This window comes from Oncorhynchus masou, chromosome 27, assembly GCF_036934945.1.
Source record: "Oncorhynchus masou masou isolate Uvic2021 chromosome 27, UVic_Omas_1.1, whole genome shotgun sequence".
In the NCBI taxonomy this organism is placed as follows: domain Eukaryota; kingdom Metazoa; phylum Chordata; class Actinopteri; order Salmoniformes; family Salmonidae; genus Oncorhynchus; species Oncorhynchus masou.
Window position 1 is genome coordinate 3,389,476 of NC_088238.1, and position 15,000 is coordinate 3,404,475.

A 15,000-nucleotide genomic window follows, 5' to 3' on the forward strand; every position below is an offset into this window, starting at 1 on the left:
ATCCCTCGTCTCCTCTCTCCTAACCCATCCCTCGTCTCCTCTCTCCTAACCCATCCCTCCTCTCCTCTCTCCTAACCCATCCCTCCTCTCCTCTCTAATAACCCATCCCTCGTCTCCTCTCTCCTAACCCATCTCTCGTCTCCTCTCCCATTCCTCCTCTGCTTCCTCCTGTCCTCTGCCTCCAGCCACCACATTCCCCCTTCACAACTCTGTTCCCTCCGAAGACTTCTCAGAGGCCATCTTGATGAAGACTAAGTGAATCATTTGTGTGACTGTGTGTAGGAGTGAGACGGAGTTTGATATAATAGACAGTGAATCATTTGTGTGACTGTGTGTAGGAGTGAGACGGAGTTTGATATAATAGACAAACAGGGATGTCCACATCTCAGTGCCTGTAGCATATTCCTACTGTATCCTGTTAGAAGTGTTCCTACAGTATCCTGTTAGAAGTGTTCCTACAGTATCCTGTTAGAAGTGTTCCTACAGTATCATGTTAGAAGTGTTCCTACAGTATCCTGTTAGAAGTGTTCCTACAGTATCCTGTTAGAAGTGTTCCTACTGTATCCTGATAGAAGTGTTCCTACAGTATCCTGTTAGAAGTGTTCCTACAGTATCCTGTTAGAAGTGTTCCTACAGTATCCTGTAGAAGTGTTCCTACTGTATCCTGTTAGAAATGTTCCTACTGTATCCTGTAAGAAGTGTTCCTACTGTATCCTGATAGAAGTGTTCCTACTGTATCCTGTTAGAAGTGTTCCTACTGTATCCTGTTAGAAATGTTCCTACAGTATCCTGTTAGAAGTGTTCCTACTGTATCCTGCAAGAAGTGTTCCTACTGTATCCTGTTAGAAGTGTAACATATTCCTACTGTATCCTGTAGAAGTGTTCCTACTGTATCCTGCAAGAAGTGTTCCTACTGTATCCTGTTAGAAGTGTAACATATTCCTACTGATCCTGTTAGAAGTGGTCCTACAGTATCCTGTTAGAAGTGTTCCTACTGTATCCTGTTAGAAGTGTTCCTACTGTATCCTGTAAGAAGTGTTCCTACAGTATCCTGTTAGAAGTGTTCCTACTGTATCCTGTTAGAAGTGTTCCTACTGTATCCTGTTAGAAGTGTAACATATTCCTACTGTATCCTGTAAGAAATGTTCCTACTGTATCCTGATAGAAGTGGTCCTACTGTATCCTGTTAGAAGTGTTCCTACTGTATCCTGATAGAAGTGTTCCTACTGTATCCTGTTAGAAGTGTTACTACTGTATCCTGTTAGAAGTGTTCCTACTGTATCCTGTTAGAAGTGTTCCTACAGTATCCTGTTAGAAGTGTTCCTACTGTATCCTGTTAGAAGTGTTCCTACTGTATCCTGTAGAAGTGTTCCTACTGTATCCTGATAGAAGTGTAACATATTCCTACTGTATCCTGTAGAAGTGTTCCTACTGTATCCTGTAAGAAGTGTTCCTACTGTATCCTGTTAGAAGTGTAACATATTCCTACTGTATCCTGTAAGAAGTGTTCCTACTGTATCCTGTTAGAAATGTTCCTACTGTATCCTGTAAGAAGTGTTCCTACAGTATCCTGTAGAAGTGTTCCTACTGTATCCTGTTAGAAATGTTCCTACTGTATCCTGTAAGAAGTGTTCCTACTGTATCCTGATAGAAGTGTTCCTACTGTATCCTGTTAGAAGTGTTCCTACTGTATCCTGTTAGAAATGTTCCTACAGTATCCTGTTAGAAGTGTTCCTACTGTATCCTGCAAGAAGTGTTCCTACTGTATCCTGTTAGAAGTGTAACATATTCCTACTGTATCCTGTAGAAGTGTTCCTACTGTATCCTGTAAGAAGTGTTCCTACTGTATCCTGATAGAAGTGTTCCTAATGTATCCTGTTAGAAGTGTAACATATTCCTACTGTATCCTGTAGAAGTGTTCCTACTGTATCCTGATAGAAGTGTTCCTACTGTATCCTGTTAGAAGTGTAACATATTCCTACTGTATCCTGTTAGAAGTGTTCCTACTGCATCCTGTTAGAAGTGTTCCTACTGTATCCTGATAGAAGTGTAACATATTCCTACTGTATCCTGTAGAAGTGTTCCTACTGTATCCTGTAAGAAGTGTTCCTACTGTATCCTGTAAGAAGTGTTCCTACAGTATCCTGTAGAAGTGTTCCTACTGTATCCTGTTAGAAGTGTAACATATTCCTACTGTATCCTGTAGAAGTGTTCCTACTGTATCCTGTAAGAAGTGTTCCTACTGTATCCTGATAGAAGTGTTCCTACAGTATCCTGTTAGAAGTGTTCCTACTGTATCCTGTTAGAAGTGTTCCTACTGTATCCTGTAAGAAGTGTTCCTACTGTATCCTGTAAGAAGTGTTCCTACAGTATCCTGTTAGAAGTGTAACATATTCCTACTGTATCCTGTTAGAAGTGTTCCTACAGTATCCTGTTAGAAGTGTTCCTACTGTATCCTGTAAGAAGTGTTCCTACAGTATCCTGTTAGAAGTGTAACATATTCCTACTGTATCCTGTAAGAAGTGTTCCTACAGTATCCTGTTAGAAGTGTTCCTACTGTATCCTGTAAGAAGTGTTCCTACTGTATCCTGTTAGAAGTGTTCCTACTGTATCCTGTTAGAAGTGTTCCTACTGTATCCTGTAGAAGTGTTCCTACTGTATCCTGATAGAAGTGTTCCTACTGTATCCTGTAAGAAGTGTTCCTACTGTATCCTGATAGAAGTGTTCCTACTGTATCCTGTTAGAAGTGTTCCTACTGTATCCTGTTAGAAGTGTTCCTACAGTATCCTGTTAGAAGTGTTCCTACTGTATCCTGATAGAAGTGTTCCTACTGTATCCTATTAGAAGTGTTCCTACTGTATCCTGTTAGAAGTGTTCCTACAGTATCCTGTTTTAAGTGTTCCTACTGTATCCTGTTAGAAGTGTTCCTACTGTATCCTGTAGAAGTGTTCCTACTGTATCCTGATAGAAGTGTAACATATTCCTACTGTATCCTGTAGAAGTGTTCCTACTGTATCCTGTAAGAAGTGTTCCTACTGTATCCTGTTAGAAGTGTAACATATTCCTACTGTATCCTGTAAGAAGTGTTCCTACTGTATCCTGTTAGAAATGTTCCTACTGTATCCTGTAAGAAGTGTTCCTACTGTATCCTGTTAGAAGTGTTCCTACTGTATCCTGTTAGAAGTGTTCCTACAGTATCCTGTTAGAAGTGTTCCTACTGTATCCTGATAGAAGTGTTCCTACTGTATCCTATTAGAAGTGTTCCTACTGTATCCTGTTAGAAGTGTTCCTACAGTATCCTGTTAGAAGTGTTCCTACTGTATCCTGTTAGAAGTGTTCCTACTGTATCCTGTAGAAGTGTTCCTACTGTATCCTGATAGAAGTGTAACATATTCCTACTGTATCCTGTAGAAGTGTTCCTACTGTATCCTGTAAGAAGTGTTCCTACTGTATCCTGTTAGAAGTGTAACATATTCCTACTGTATCCTGTAAGAAGTGTTCCTACTGTATCCTGTTAGAAATGTTCCTACTGTATCCTGTAAGAAGTGTTCCTACAGTATCCTGTAGAAGTGTTCCTACAGTATCCTGTTAGAAATGTTCCTACTGTATCCTGTAAGAAGTGTTCCTACAGTATCCTGTAGAAGTGTTCCTACAGTATCCTGTTAGAAGTGTTCCTACTGTATCCTGTTAGAAGTGTTCCTACTGTATCCTGTAGAAGTGTTCCTACTGTATCCTGTTAGAAGTGTAACATATTCCTACTGTATCCTGTAAGAAGTGTTCCTACTGTATCCTGTTAGAAATGTTCCTACTGTATCCTGTAAGAAGTGTTCCTACAGTATCCTGTAGAAGTGTTCCTACTGTATCCTGATAGAAGTGTTCCTACTGTATCCTGTAAGAAGTGTTCCTACTGTATCCTGATAGAAGTGTTCCTACTGTATCCTGTTTGAAGTGTTCCTACTGTATCCTGTTAGAAGTGTTCCTACAGTATCCTGTTAGAAGTGTTCCTACTGTATCCTGTAAGAAGTGTTCCTACTGTATCCTGTTAGAAGTGTAACATATTCCTACTGTATCCTGTAGAAGTGTTCCTACTGTATCCTGTAAGAAGTGTTCCTACTGTATCCTGATAGAAGTGTTCCTAATGTATCCTGTTAGAAGTGTAACATATTCCTACTGTATCCTGTAGAAGTGTTCCTACTGTATCCTGATAGAAGTGTTCCTACTGTATCCTGTTAGAAGTGTAACATATTCCTACTGTATCCTGTTAGAAGTTTTCCTACTGCATCCTGTTAGAAGTGTTCCTACTGTATCCTGATAGAAGTGTAACATATTCCTACTGTATCCTGTAGAAGTGTTCCTACTGTATCCTGTAAGAAGTGTTCCTACTGTATCCTGTAAGAAGTGTTCCTACAGTATCCTGTAGAAGTGTTCCTACTGTATCCTGTTAGAAGTGTAACATATTCCTACTGTATCCTGTAGAAGTGTTCCTACTGTATCCTGTAAGAAGTGTTCCTACTGTATCCTGATAGAAGTGTTCCTACAGTATCCTGTTAGAAGTGTTCCTACTGTATCCTGTTAGAAGTGTTCCTACTGTATCCTGTAAGAAGTGTTCCTACTGTATCTTGTAAGAAGTGTTCCTACAGTATCCTGTTAGAAGTGTAACATATTCCTACTGTATCCTGTTAGAAGTGTTCCTACAGTATCCTGTTAGAAGTGTTCCTACTGTATCCTGTAAGAAGTATTCCTACAGTATCCTGTTAGAAGTGTAACATATTCCTACTGTATCCTGTAAGAAGTGTTCCTACAGTATTCTGTTAGAAGTGTTCCTACTGTATCCTGTAAGAAGTGTTCCTACTGTATCCTGTTAGAAGTGTTCCTACTGTATCCTGTTAGAAGTGTTCCTACTGTATCCTGTAGAAGTGTTCCTACTGTATCCTGACAGAAGTGTTCCTACTGTATCCTGTAAGAAGTGTTCCTACTGTATCCTGATAGAAGTGTTCCTACTGTATCCTGTTAGAAGTGTTCCTACTGTATCCTGTTAGAAGTGTTCCTACAGTATCCTGTTAGAAGTGTTCCTACTGTATCCTGATAGAAGTGTTCCTACTGTATCCTATTAGAAGTGTTCCTACTGTATCCTGTTAGAAGTGTTCCTACAGTATCCTGTTAGAAGTGTTCCTACTGTATCCTGTTAGAAGTGTTCCTACTGTATCCTGTAGAAGTGTTCCTACTGTATCCTGATAGAAGTGTAACATATTCCTACTGTATCCTGTAGAAGTGTTCCTACTGTATCCTGTAAGAAGTGTTCCTACTGTATCCTGTTAGAAGTGTAACATATTCCTACTGTATCCTGTAAGAAGTGTTCCTACTGTATCCTGTTAGAAATGTTCCTACTGTATCCTGTAAGAAGTGTTCCTACAGTATCCTGTAGAAGTGTTCCTACTGTATCCTGATAGAAGTGTTCCTACTGTATCCTGTAAGAAGTGTTCCTACTGTATCCTGATAGAAGTGTTCCTACTGTATCCTGTTAGAAGTGTTCCTACTGTATCCTGTTAGAAGTGTTCCTACAGTATCCTGTTAGAAGTGTTCCTACTGTATCCTGTTAGAAGTGTTCCTACTGTATCCTGTTAGAAGTGTAACATATTCCTACTGTATCCTGTAGAAGTGGTCCTACTGTATCCTGTAAGAAGTGTTCCTACTGTATCCTGATAGAAGTGTTCCTAATGTATCCTGTTAGAAGTGTAACATATTCCTACTGTATCCTGTAGAAGTGTTCCTACTGTATCCTGATAGAAGTGTTCCTACTGTATCCTGTTAGAAGTGTAACATATTCCTACTGTATCCTGTTAGAAGTGTTCCTACTGCATCCTGTTAGAAGTGTTCCTACTGTATCCTGATAGAAGTGTAACATATTCCTACTGTATCCTGTAGAAGTGTTCCTACTGTATCCTGTAAGAAGTGTTCCTACTGTATCCTGTAAGAAGTGTTCCTACAGTATCCTGTAGAAGTGTTCCTACTGTATCCTGTTAGAAGTGTAACATATTCCTACTGTATCCTGTAGAAGTTTTCCTACTGTATCCTGTAAGAAGTGTTCCTACTGTATCCTGATAGAAGTGTTCCTACAGTATCCTGTTAGAAGTGTTCCTACTGTATCCTGTTAGAAGTGTTCCTACTGTATCCTGTAAGAAGTGTTCCTACTGTATCCTGTAAGAAGTGTTCCTACAGTATCCTGTTAGAAGTGTAACATATTCCTACTGTATCCTGTTAGAAGTGTTCCTACAGTATCCTGTTAGAAGTGTTCCTACTGTATCCTGTAAGAAGTGTTCCTACAGTATCCTGTTAGAAGTGTAACATATTCCTACTGTATCCTGTAAGAAGTGTTCCTACAGTATCCTGTTAGAAGTGTAACATATTCCTACTGTATCCTGTAAGAAGTGTTCCTACAGTATCCTGTTAGAAGTGTTCCTACTGTATCCTGTAAGAAGTGTTCCTACTGTATCCTGTTAGAAGTGTTCCTACTGTATCCTGTTAGAAGTGTTCCTACTGTATCCTGTAGAAGTGTTCCTACTGTATCCTGATAGAAGTGTTCCTACTGTATCCTGTAAGAAGTGTTCCTACTGTATCCTGATAGAAGTGTTCCTACTGTATCCTGTTAGAAGTGTTCCTACTGTATCCTGTTAGAAGTGTTCCTACTGTATCCTGATAGAAGTGTTCCTACTGTATCCTATTAGAAGTGTTCCTACTGTATCCTGTTAGAAGTGTTCCTACAGTATCCTGTTAGAAGTGTTCCTACTGTATCCTGTTAGAAGGGCTGTGGTGTCTGGACAGATAGATGCATAATCAGCTAATCAGTCATTTAATCAGCTAATCAACGTTTCCTTCCTTGAAAGCGTATTACCACACACATTTGTGGATCCAGCGTGTCGCCCTGTGTGGATCCAGCATGTCGCCCTGTGTGGATCCAGCATGTCGCCCTGTGTGGATCCAGCATGTCGCCCTGTGTGGATCCAGCATGTCGCCCTGTGTGGATCCAGCGTGTCGCCCTGTGTGGATCCAGCGTGTCGCCCTGCGTGTGCCCCTGTTCATTGACATCAGCCGTCTCATTGGAAGATGCAGCCCATTCAGAGCCAATATAAAACTGGAATTACCTCGTAGCCGTCAAGTCTTTCAGTCATAAATCACAATTAAAATGGAGCCTGCCTGTTCCATTATCATTTCCTCTTTAGTCTCATTCCAGAATGCTGATTCAATAGAAACATCTGGTTTGCTTGTCATCGTCATGCCTGTTTTATAGCGACGCGGTTGTTGTTGTTTTACCACCTTCATCTTGTTTTTTTGTTGTCCTGGGGCCATGAGAACCGTTGTTATGAGAACCGTCGTTTTGAGAACCGTCGTTGTGAGAATCGTCGTTGTGAGAATCGTCGTTGTGAGAGCCGTCGTTGTGAGAATCGTTGTTTGTGAGAAACGTTGTTATGAGAGCCGTTGTTATGAGAGCTGTTGTTATGAGAACCGTCGTTATGAAAACCGTCGTAATGAGAGCCGTTGTTATGAGAGCCGTTATGAGAATCGTTGTTGGGAGAGCCGTTGTTATGAGAGCCGTTATGAGAATCGTTGTTATGAGAGCCGTTGTTATGAGAGCCGTTGTTATGAGAGCCGTTGTTATGAGAGCCGTCGTTGTGAGAACCGTCGTTATGAGAGCCGTTGTTTTGAGAGCCATTGTTGAGAGCGTCTCTCTCCCTCCCTCTCTCCCTCTCTCCCTCTCCCTCTCCGTCTCCCTCTCCGTCTCCGTCTCCGTCTCTGTCTCTCTCTCTATCTCTCTCCTCTCTCTCTCTCTCTCTCTCTCTCTCTCTCTCTCTCTCTCTCTCTCTGTGTACTCTACAGGCGTGAGGCACAGGGGCACAGGGGGCACAGGGGGCACAGGGGGCACAGGGGGCACAGGGGGCACAGGGGTACAGGGGGCACAGGGGCACATGCATCCATGTCACATTTCTCTGCCGCACGCCAAGCGATAGATAACCCCTCACTTCCAGAAAGGATCAGTCATTTACCTCAAAGGAATATGCAAATGTCTGTACATAGCGTGTATCCAGTTCTTTCCCCAAACACCCCGGTAATCGTGTTACAGCGTCTGCGACAGCCACAGCACTTACTCTAACTTGGTTTTTTTTAAACCCGCACCGCATGTTGTCTTTGACTAAGATAAGGAGTGGATCAAAAACACTTGGTTTTGCCAAGGCTGTGATAAGGCGTGTAGAATGTACAGGCCTCCTACTATGCCCACAAAAACACGAGTCTAATCTTCCCGCTTCCTGGTTTTTATAAATAAGAGATTTAGTTTCTTCTACACCTGACCCCTGCGGGCACTGCCATTGGGCCAAATTGTCAATGCGCCAATCACACGTCATGATACTGCCAGTCTCCCAGATTAAGGAAACTAGTCTTAAAGTAGCAGATTATTTCTTACCTCGGCAGGTGACGTTTACTGAAAACACAATAGAATGCACAGTAACAGTGTTGATAGAGAGCCGGGAATTCGGCAAGGATTCAGTGGAACAAAATGACATCTGTCCCTGGTTGGGAACGTCTCTGTCTCTCTCTGTGTCAACGTGTGCGTGCTGTTGTTTTTAAAAGGGAAACACATTGCCCTTTTACTGCCTTGTTGACTCCTGAGAAATACAAGTGGGTCTTTCATTCCTTGTAATAAATAGAGAGGAGTTTTAAAAATCCCCCTTTTTCTTCATCTGACTGTGGAAATGTGTTCCATCACTCTAACGGCTGTCACAGAGAACTCAACCACTCTCTTCCTCTGACTGTGGAAATGTGTTCCATCACTCTAACGGCTGTCACAGAGAACTCAACCACTCTCTTCATCTGACTGTGGAAATGTGTTCCATCACTCTAACGGCTGTCACAGAGAACTCAACCACTCTCTTTATCTGACTGTGGAAATGTGTTCCGTCACTCTAACGGCTGTCACAGAGAACTCAACCACTCTCTTTATCTGACTGTGGAAATGTGTTCCGTCACTCTAACGGCTGTCACAGAGAACTCAACCACTCTCTTCATCTGACTGTGGAAATGTGTTCCATCACTCAACGGCTGTCACAGAGAACTCAACCACTCTCTTTATCTGACTGTGGAAATGTGTTCCATCACTCTAACGTCTGTCACAGAGAACTCAACCACTCTCTTCATCTGACTGTGTAAATGTGTTCCGTCACTCTAACGGCTGTCACAGAGAACTCAACCACTCTCTTCATCTGACTGTGGAAATGTGTTCCATCACTCTAACGGCTGTCACAGAGAACTCAACCACTCTCTTCATCTGACTGTGGAAATGTGTTCCATCACTCTAACGGCTGTCACAGAGAACTCAACCACTCTCTTCATCTGACTGTGGAAATGTGTTCCATCACTCAACGGCTGTCACAGAGAACTCAACCACTCTCTTCATCTGACTGTGGAAATGTGTTCCGTCACTCTAACGGCTGTCACAGAGAACTCAACCACTCTCTTCATCTGACTGTGGAAATGTGTTCCGTCACTCTAACGGCTGTCACAGAGAACTCAACCACTCTCTTCATCTGACTGTGGAAATGTGTTCCATCACTCAACGGCTGTCACAGAGAACTCTTAGCCAAGAGAGCCCGGGGATGGAGAAATATGTGTGTTTTCCCAGTGACAAGGCACATATAGAGATAAAAGGAGAAGTTTCTTACGTTCCTCATCTCCTATGAAGAAATGCCTATGTGGTCCATGTAAAACACGTAAAAATGGTTGCCTTGAAATGTCCTTTAACCTGGTGTCTGTAAACCTCTCTTGTATCGGCTGTGTCCTCTTCCTCTCTCTCCTTTGACCTGTGTGTGTGTGTGTGTGTGTGTGTGTGTGTGTGTGTGTGTGTGTGTGTGTGTGTGTGTGTGTGTGTGTGCGTGCGTGCGTGCGTGCGTGCGTGCGTGCGTGCGTGCGTGCGTGCGTGCGTGCGTGCGTGCGTGCGTGCGTGTGTTCGTGTACGTTTGTGATGCCAATTCTTCACAACCTGTCTACTAAACCAAAAAGACAAAATATTCAAGGCTGGTACTACTTGATCTTTTCCAGTTGTTCTAATTCCGTGATGAATATGCATAAACATATCTATTCCGGTTGTTCTAATTCCGTGATGAATATGCATAAACATATCTATTCCGGTTGTTCTAATTCCGTGATGAATATGCATAAACATATCTATTCCGGTTGTTCTAATTCCGTGATGAATATGCATAAACATATCTATTCCGGTTGTTCTAATTCCGTGATGAATATGCATAAACATATCTATTTCACTGTTGAATGTATATTATTGTTTACTAGCTGTTGTCTAATGACGACTAACTATGTTGTAACCCACTCCCTCTTCATGGGGTGGTAGGGTAGCCTAGTGGTTAGAGCATTGGACTAGTAACCGCAAGGTTGCAAGTTCAAATCCCCGAGCTGACAAGATACAAATCTGTCGTTCTGCCCCTGAACAGGTAACCCACTATTCCTAGGTTCAATTTGCTGACTTGCCTTATCCTAAATCCAGTGAACAACAGACCCTGGTTTGAAACGTGTTTGGGAGTCGTGATGTGTTTAGTCATTGTAAATAAGAATTGGTTCTTATCCTACTCAATAGAACAAAAGGTTTGAAACTCGTGATGTGTTTCAGTCAGCATGTCCTTTGTCCATTTAGAAACCAAGATACAGCGCTGTCTTCTACTAAACAGACCACGCTCCACTCAACTATGGATTTGTATTTATTTCATTTAATTAGGCAAGTCAGTTAAGAACACATTCTTATTTTCAATGACGGCCTAGGAACAGTGGGTTAACTGCCTGTTCAGGGGCAGAGCGACAGATTCGTACCTTGTCAGCTCGGGGGTTTGAACTTGCAACCTTCCGGTTCCGAGTCCAACACATGACGAGTGCCTTGGTCCTTTTTAGTTGTTTTGACTTCTATGGTGTCAACAGGTGGACGTGAATTCAAGGTTGTTTTGTTTTGTTTGTTCCGTCTCGGATGCTGTACCCTTCTCTCTAACCTTTAACCTCTCTGTGTTTTCACCAGACCTGCTGGCCGTGCCCAAGCACCCCTACGCTGCCATGGAGAACTGGGGTCTGAGTGTGTTTGTAGAGCAGAAGATCCTACTGGACCCAGAGGTCTCATCCTTCTCCTACCAGATGGAGCTAACCATGGTGGTGGTTCATGAAATCTGCCATCAGGTATAATACACTATGCTATGCTATGCTATGCTAGGCTATGCTACACTTCTCCTACCAGATGGAGCTAACCATGGTGGTGGTTCGTGAGATCTGCCATCAGGTATAATACACTATGCTATGCTATGCTAGGCTATGCTACACTTCTCCTACCAGATGGAGCTAACCATGGTGGAGGTTCATGAGATCTGCCATCAGGTATAATACACTATGCTATGCTAGGCTACGCTACATTTCTTTTACCAGATAGAGCTCATTATGGTGGTGGTGCATGATATCAGGGATCAGGTATAACACACTATGCTATGCTAGGCTATGCTACACTAGGCTACATTACTATACAATACACTAGGCTACTTAATGCTACTTAATGCTAGGCTACGCTAGGTAATTCTATACACTTTAGGGCCCTGAGTTGTTCCTTACTTGAAACCATGGGTTCTTAATTATACCCTGTAACTGGGGGGATGTTTTTCTGATCAGGTCACGTGGTAAAACACTCCTGGCCCTTCGTCACCACAGCAGAGTAGGGCTTCAGTTAAACCAGGCTCCTTGATGACAATAGGATGAGGGCTGAGTGTTTGTGTTCTACTCTGTTGTCCCTGGATCCTCTCAGACAGGTGCCTGAATGATACTCTGGGTTTACATCAAAGACTCTTTTCTCTGTCTCTCTCTCTCTCTCTCTCTCTCTCTCTCTCTCTCTCTCTCTCTCTCTCTCTCTCACATACACACACACACACACATACAAAACACACACACACACACACACACACACACATACAAGACACAAACAAACACACACACACACACACACACACATACAAACGCACACATACAAACACACACACACACACACACACACACACACACACACACACACACACACACACACACACACACACACACACACACACACACACACACACACACACATACAAACACACACACACATATAAACACACAAATACACACCCACACAGTCCATTAGTTTGTCTAGCAGAGGAGAGGCTGATAGAGATCAGAAGGGTTTTTATGTATATCAGTAACAAAGAGGACTGCTGCCGTATCCACAGGTTAATGAAGGCTTGACAGAGATCAGAGACTCACATCTGGCACAGTCATTATAGGTAATGGAAAAACCCAGCTCCATGTTTCTGCATAAATATACCATTAGTGAGATGCAGACTGTAACACATTAAACCCTCTGTGTGCGTTCTAACAGTCAGTAGTTGTTGTGATGATAAATTAAAAGCACGACCCCTGTAGTTCAGACAGGTGATGTTTTCTTTCCAAATACACCCATTCATTTATTTTCAATTACTTATTTGAATCACAATAGTCCACTCACTAAGATTGCCACCCTATTTAGACCAATGAGAAAGAGTGTTCCAAACCTCTCCGCCAATAACAGCTCGTATTCAGTTTTCCCCTCCCCAACTCAGACCACTCCCAGACAGTCTTAGCTAATTTCTTGCTTGAGAAATTGCTCTTTGCTAAGAAGCTATTTTTTGTTGAAAACAATCACAGTAAGGTACTTAATTGTTACCCATGAATGATTTGATATTGAGATAAAAACGGCTGTGCTGGAACTTTTGATAAATACATTTATTGTAATTGTATCCAAAGGGTACAGGTGAACACTGCATTGGCTACTGTTAGCCCTGTTGCTTAACCAACCATCTGATTGATGTGTGTTGGGGTACAGGTGAACACTGCATTGGGTACTGTTAGCCCTGTTGCTTAACCAACCATCTGATTGATGTGTGTTGGGGTTGGCCACTGTTATCCTGATAACTAAGTCCTTCAAACCCCTGTTGCTTAACCAACCATCTGATTGATGTGTGTTGGGGTACAGGTGAACACTGTATTGGGTACTGTTAGCCCTGTTGCTTAACCAACCATCTGATTGATGTGTGTTGGGGTACAGGTGAACACTGTATTGGGTACTGCTAGCCCTGTTGCTTAACCAACCATCTGATTGATGTGTGTTGGCGTACAGGTGAACACTGTATTGGCTACTGTTAGCCCTGTTGCTTAACCAACCATCTGATTGATGTGTGTTGGGGTACAGGTGAACACTGTATTGGGTACTGTTAGCCCTGTTGCTTAACCAACCATCTGATTGATGTGTGTTGGGGTACAGGTGAACACTGCATTGGGTACTGTTAGCCCTGTTGCTTCACCAACCATCTGATTGATGTGTGTTGGGGTACAGGTGAACACTGTATTGGCTACTGTTAGCCCTGTTGCTTCACCAACCATCTGATTGATGTGTGTTGGGGTACAGGTGAACACTGTATTGGGTACTGTTAGCCCTGTTGCTTAACCAACCATCTGATTGATGTGTGTTGGGGTACAGGTGAACACTGTATTGGCTACTGTTAGCCCTGTTGCTTAACCAACCATCTGATTGATGTGTGTTGGGGTACAGGTGAACACTGTATTGGCTACTGTTAGCCCTGTTGCTTCACCAACCATCTGATTGATGTGTGTTGGGGTACAGGTGAACACTGCATTGGGTACTGTTAGCCCTGTTGCTTAACCAACCATCTGATTGATGTGTGTTGGGGTACAGGTGAACACTGTATTGGCTACTGTTAGCCCTGTTGCTTCACCAACCATCTGATTGATGTGTGTTGGGGTACAGGTGAACACTGCATTGGGTACTGTTAGCCCTGTTGCTTAACCAACCATCTGATTGATGTGTGTTGGGGTACAGGTGAACACTGTATTGGCTACAGTTAGCCCTGTTGCTTAACCAACCATCTGATTGATGTGTGTTGGGGTACAGGTGAACACTGCATTGGGTACTGTTAGCCCTGTTGCTTAACCAACCATCTGATTGATGTGTGTTGGGGTACAGGTAAACACTGTATTGGCTACTGTTAGCCCTGTTGCTTAACCAACCATCTGATTGATGTGTGTTGGGGTACAGGTAAACACTGTATTGGGTACTGTTAGCCCTGTTGCTTAACCAACCATCTGATTGATGTGTGTTGGGGTACAGGTGAACACTGTATTGGGTACTGTTAGCCCTGTTGCTTAACCAACCATCTGATTGATGTGTGTTGGGGTACAGGTGAACACTGTATTGGGTACTGTTAGCCCTGTTGCTTAACCAACCATCTGATTGATGTGTATTGGGGTACAGGTGAACACTGTATTGGCTACTGTTAGCCCTGTTGCTTAACCAACCATCTGATTGATGTGTATTGGGGTACAGGTGAACACTGTATTGGCTACTGTTAGCCCTGTTGCTTAACCAACCATCTGATTGATGTGTGTTGGGGTACAGGTGAACACTGTATTGGCTACTGTTAGCCCTGTTGCTTAACCAACCATCTGATTGATGTGTGTTGGGGTACAGGTGAACACTGTATTGGGTACTGTTAGCCCTGTTGCTTAACCGACCATCTGATTGTGTTGGGGTACAGGTGAACACTGTATTGGCTACTGTTAGCCCTGTTGCTTATCCGACCATCTGATTGATGTGTGTTGGTGTACAGGATCACATCATGTCCCCTTTAAAACTCAGCTCTTTCTATTCAACTTGAATGTGAGCCATTTCCCCCACGTTTCTCCCTCCATCCGTCTAGGACACTGAAACACTCCTGCACTGTTCTGTTCTGTCCTGCACTGTTCTGTTCTGTTCTGCTCTGTCCTGCTCTGTTCTGTTCTGTTCTGTTCTGTTCTGTTCTGTTCTGTCCTGCTCTGTTCTGTTCTGTTCTGTTCTGTTCTGTTCTGTCCTGCACTGTTCTGTCCTGCTCTGTTCTGTTC

General features: G+C 42.8%; 1 pseudogene; it reads left to right on the forward strand.

Annotated features, from left to right (window-relative positions):
* Positions 1–15,000, forward strand: part of LOC135516564 (thyrotropin-releasing hormone-degrading ectoenzyme-like) — a 343,742-nt pseudogene that overhangs the window by 194,820 nt on the left and 133,922 nt on the right.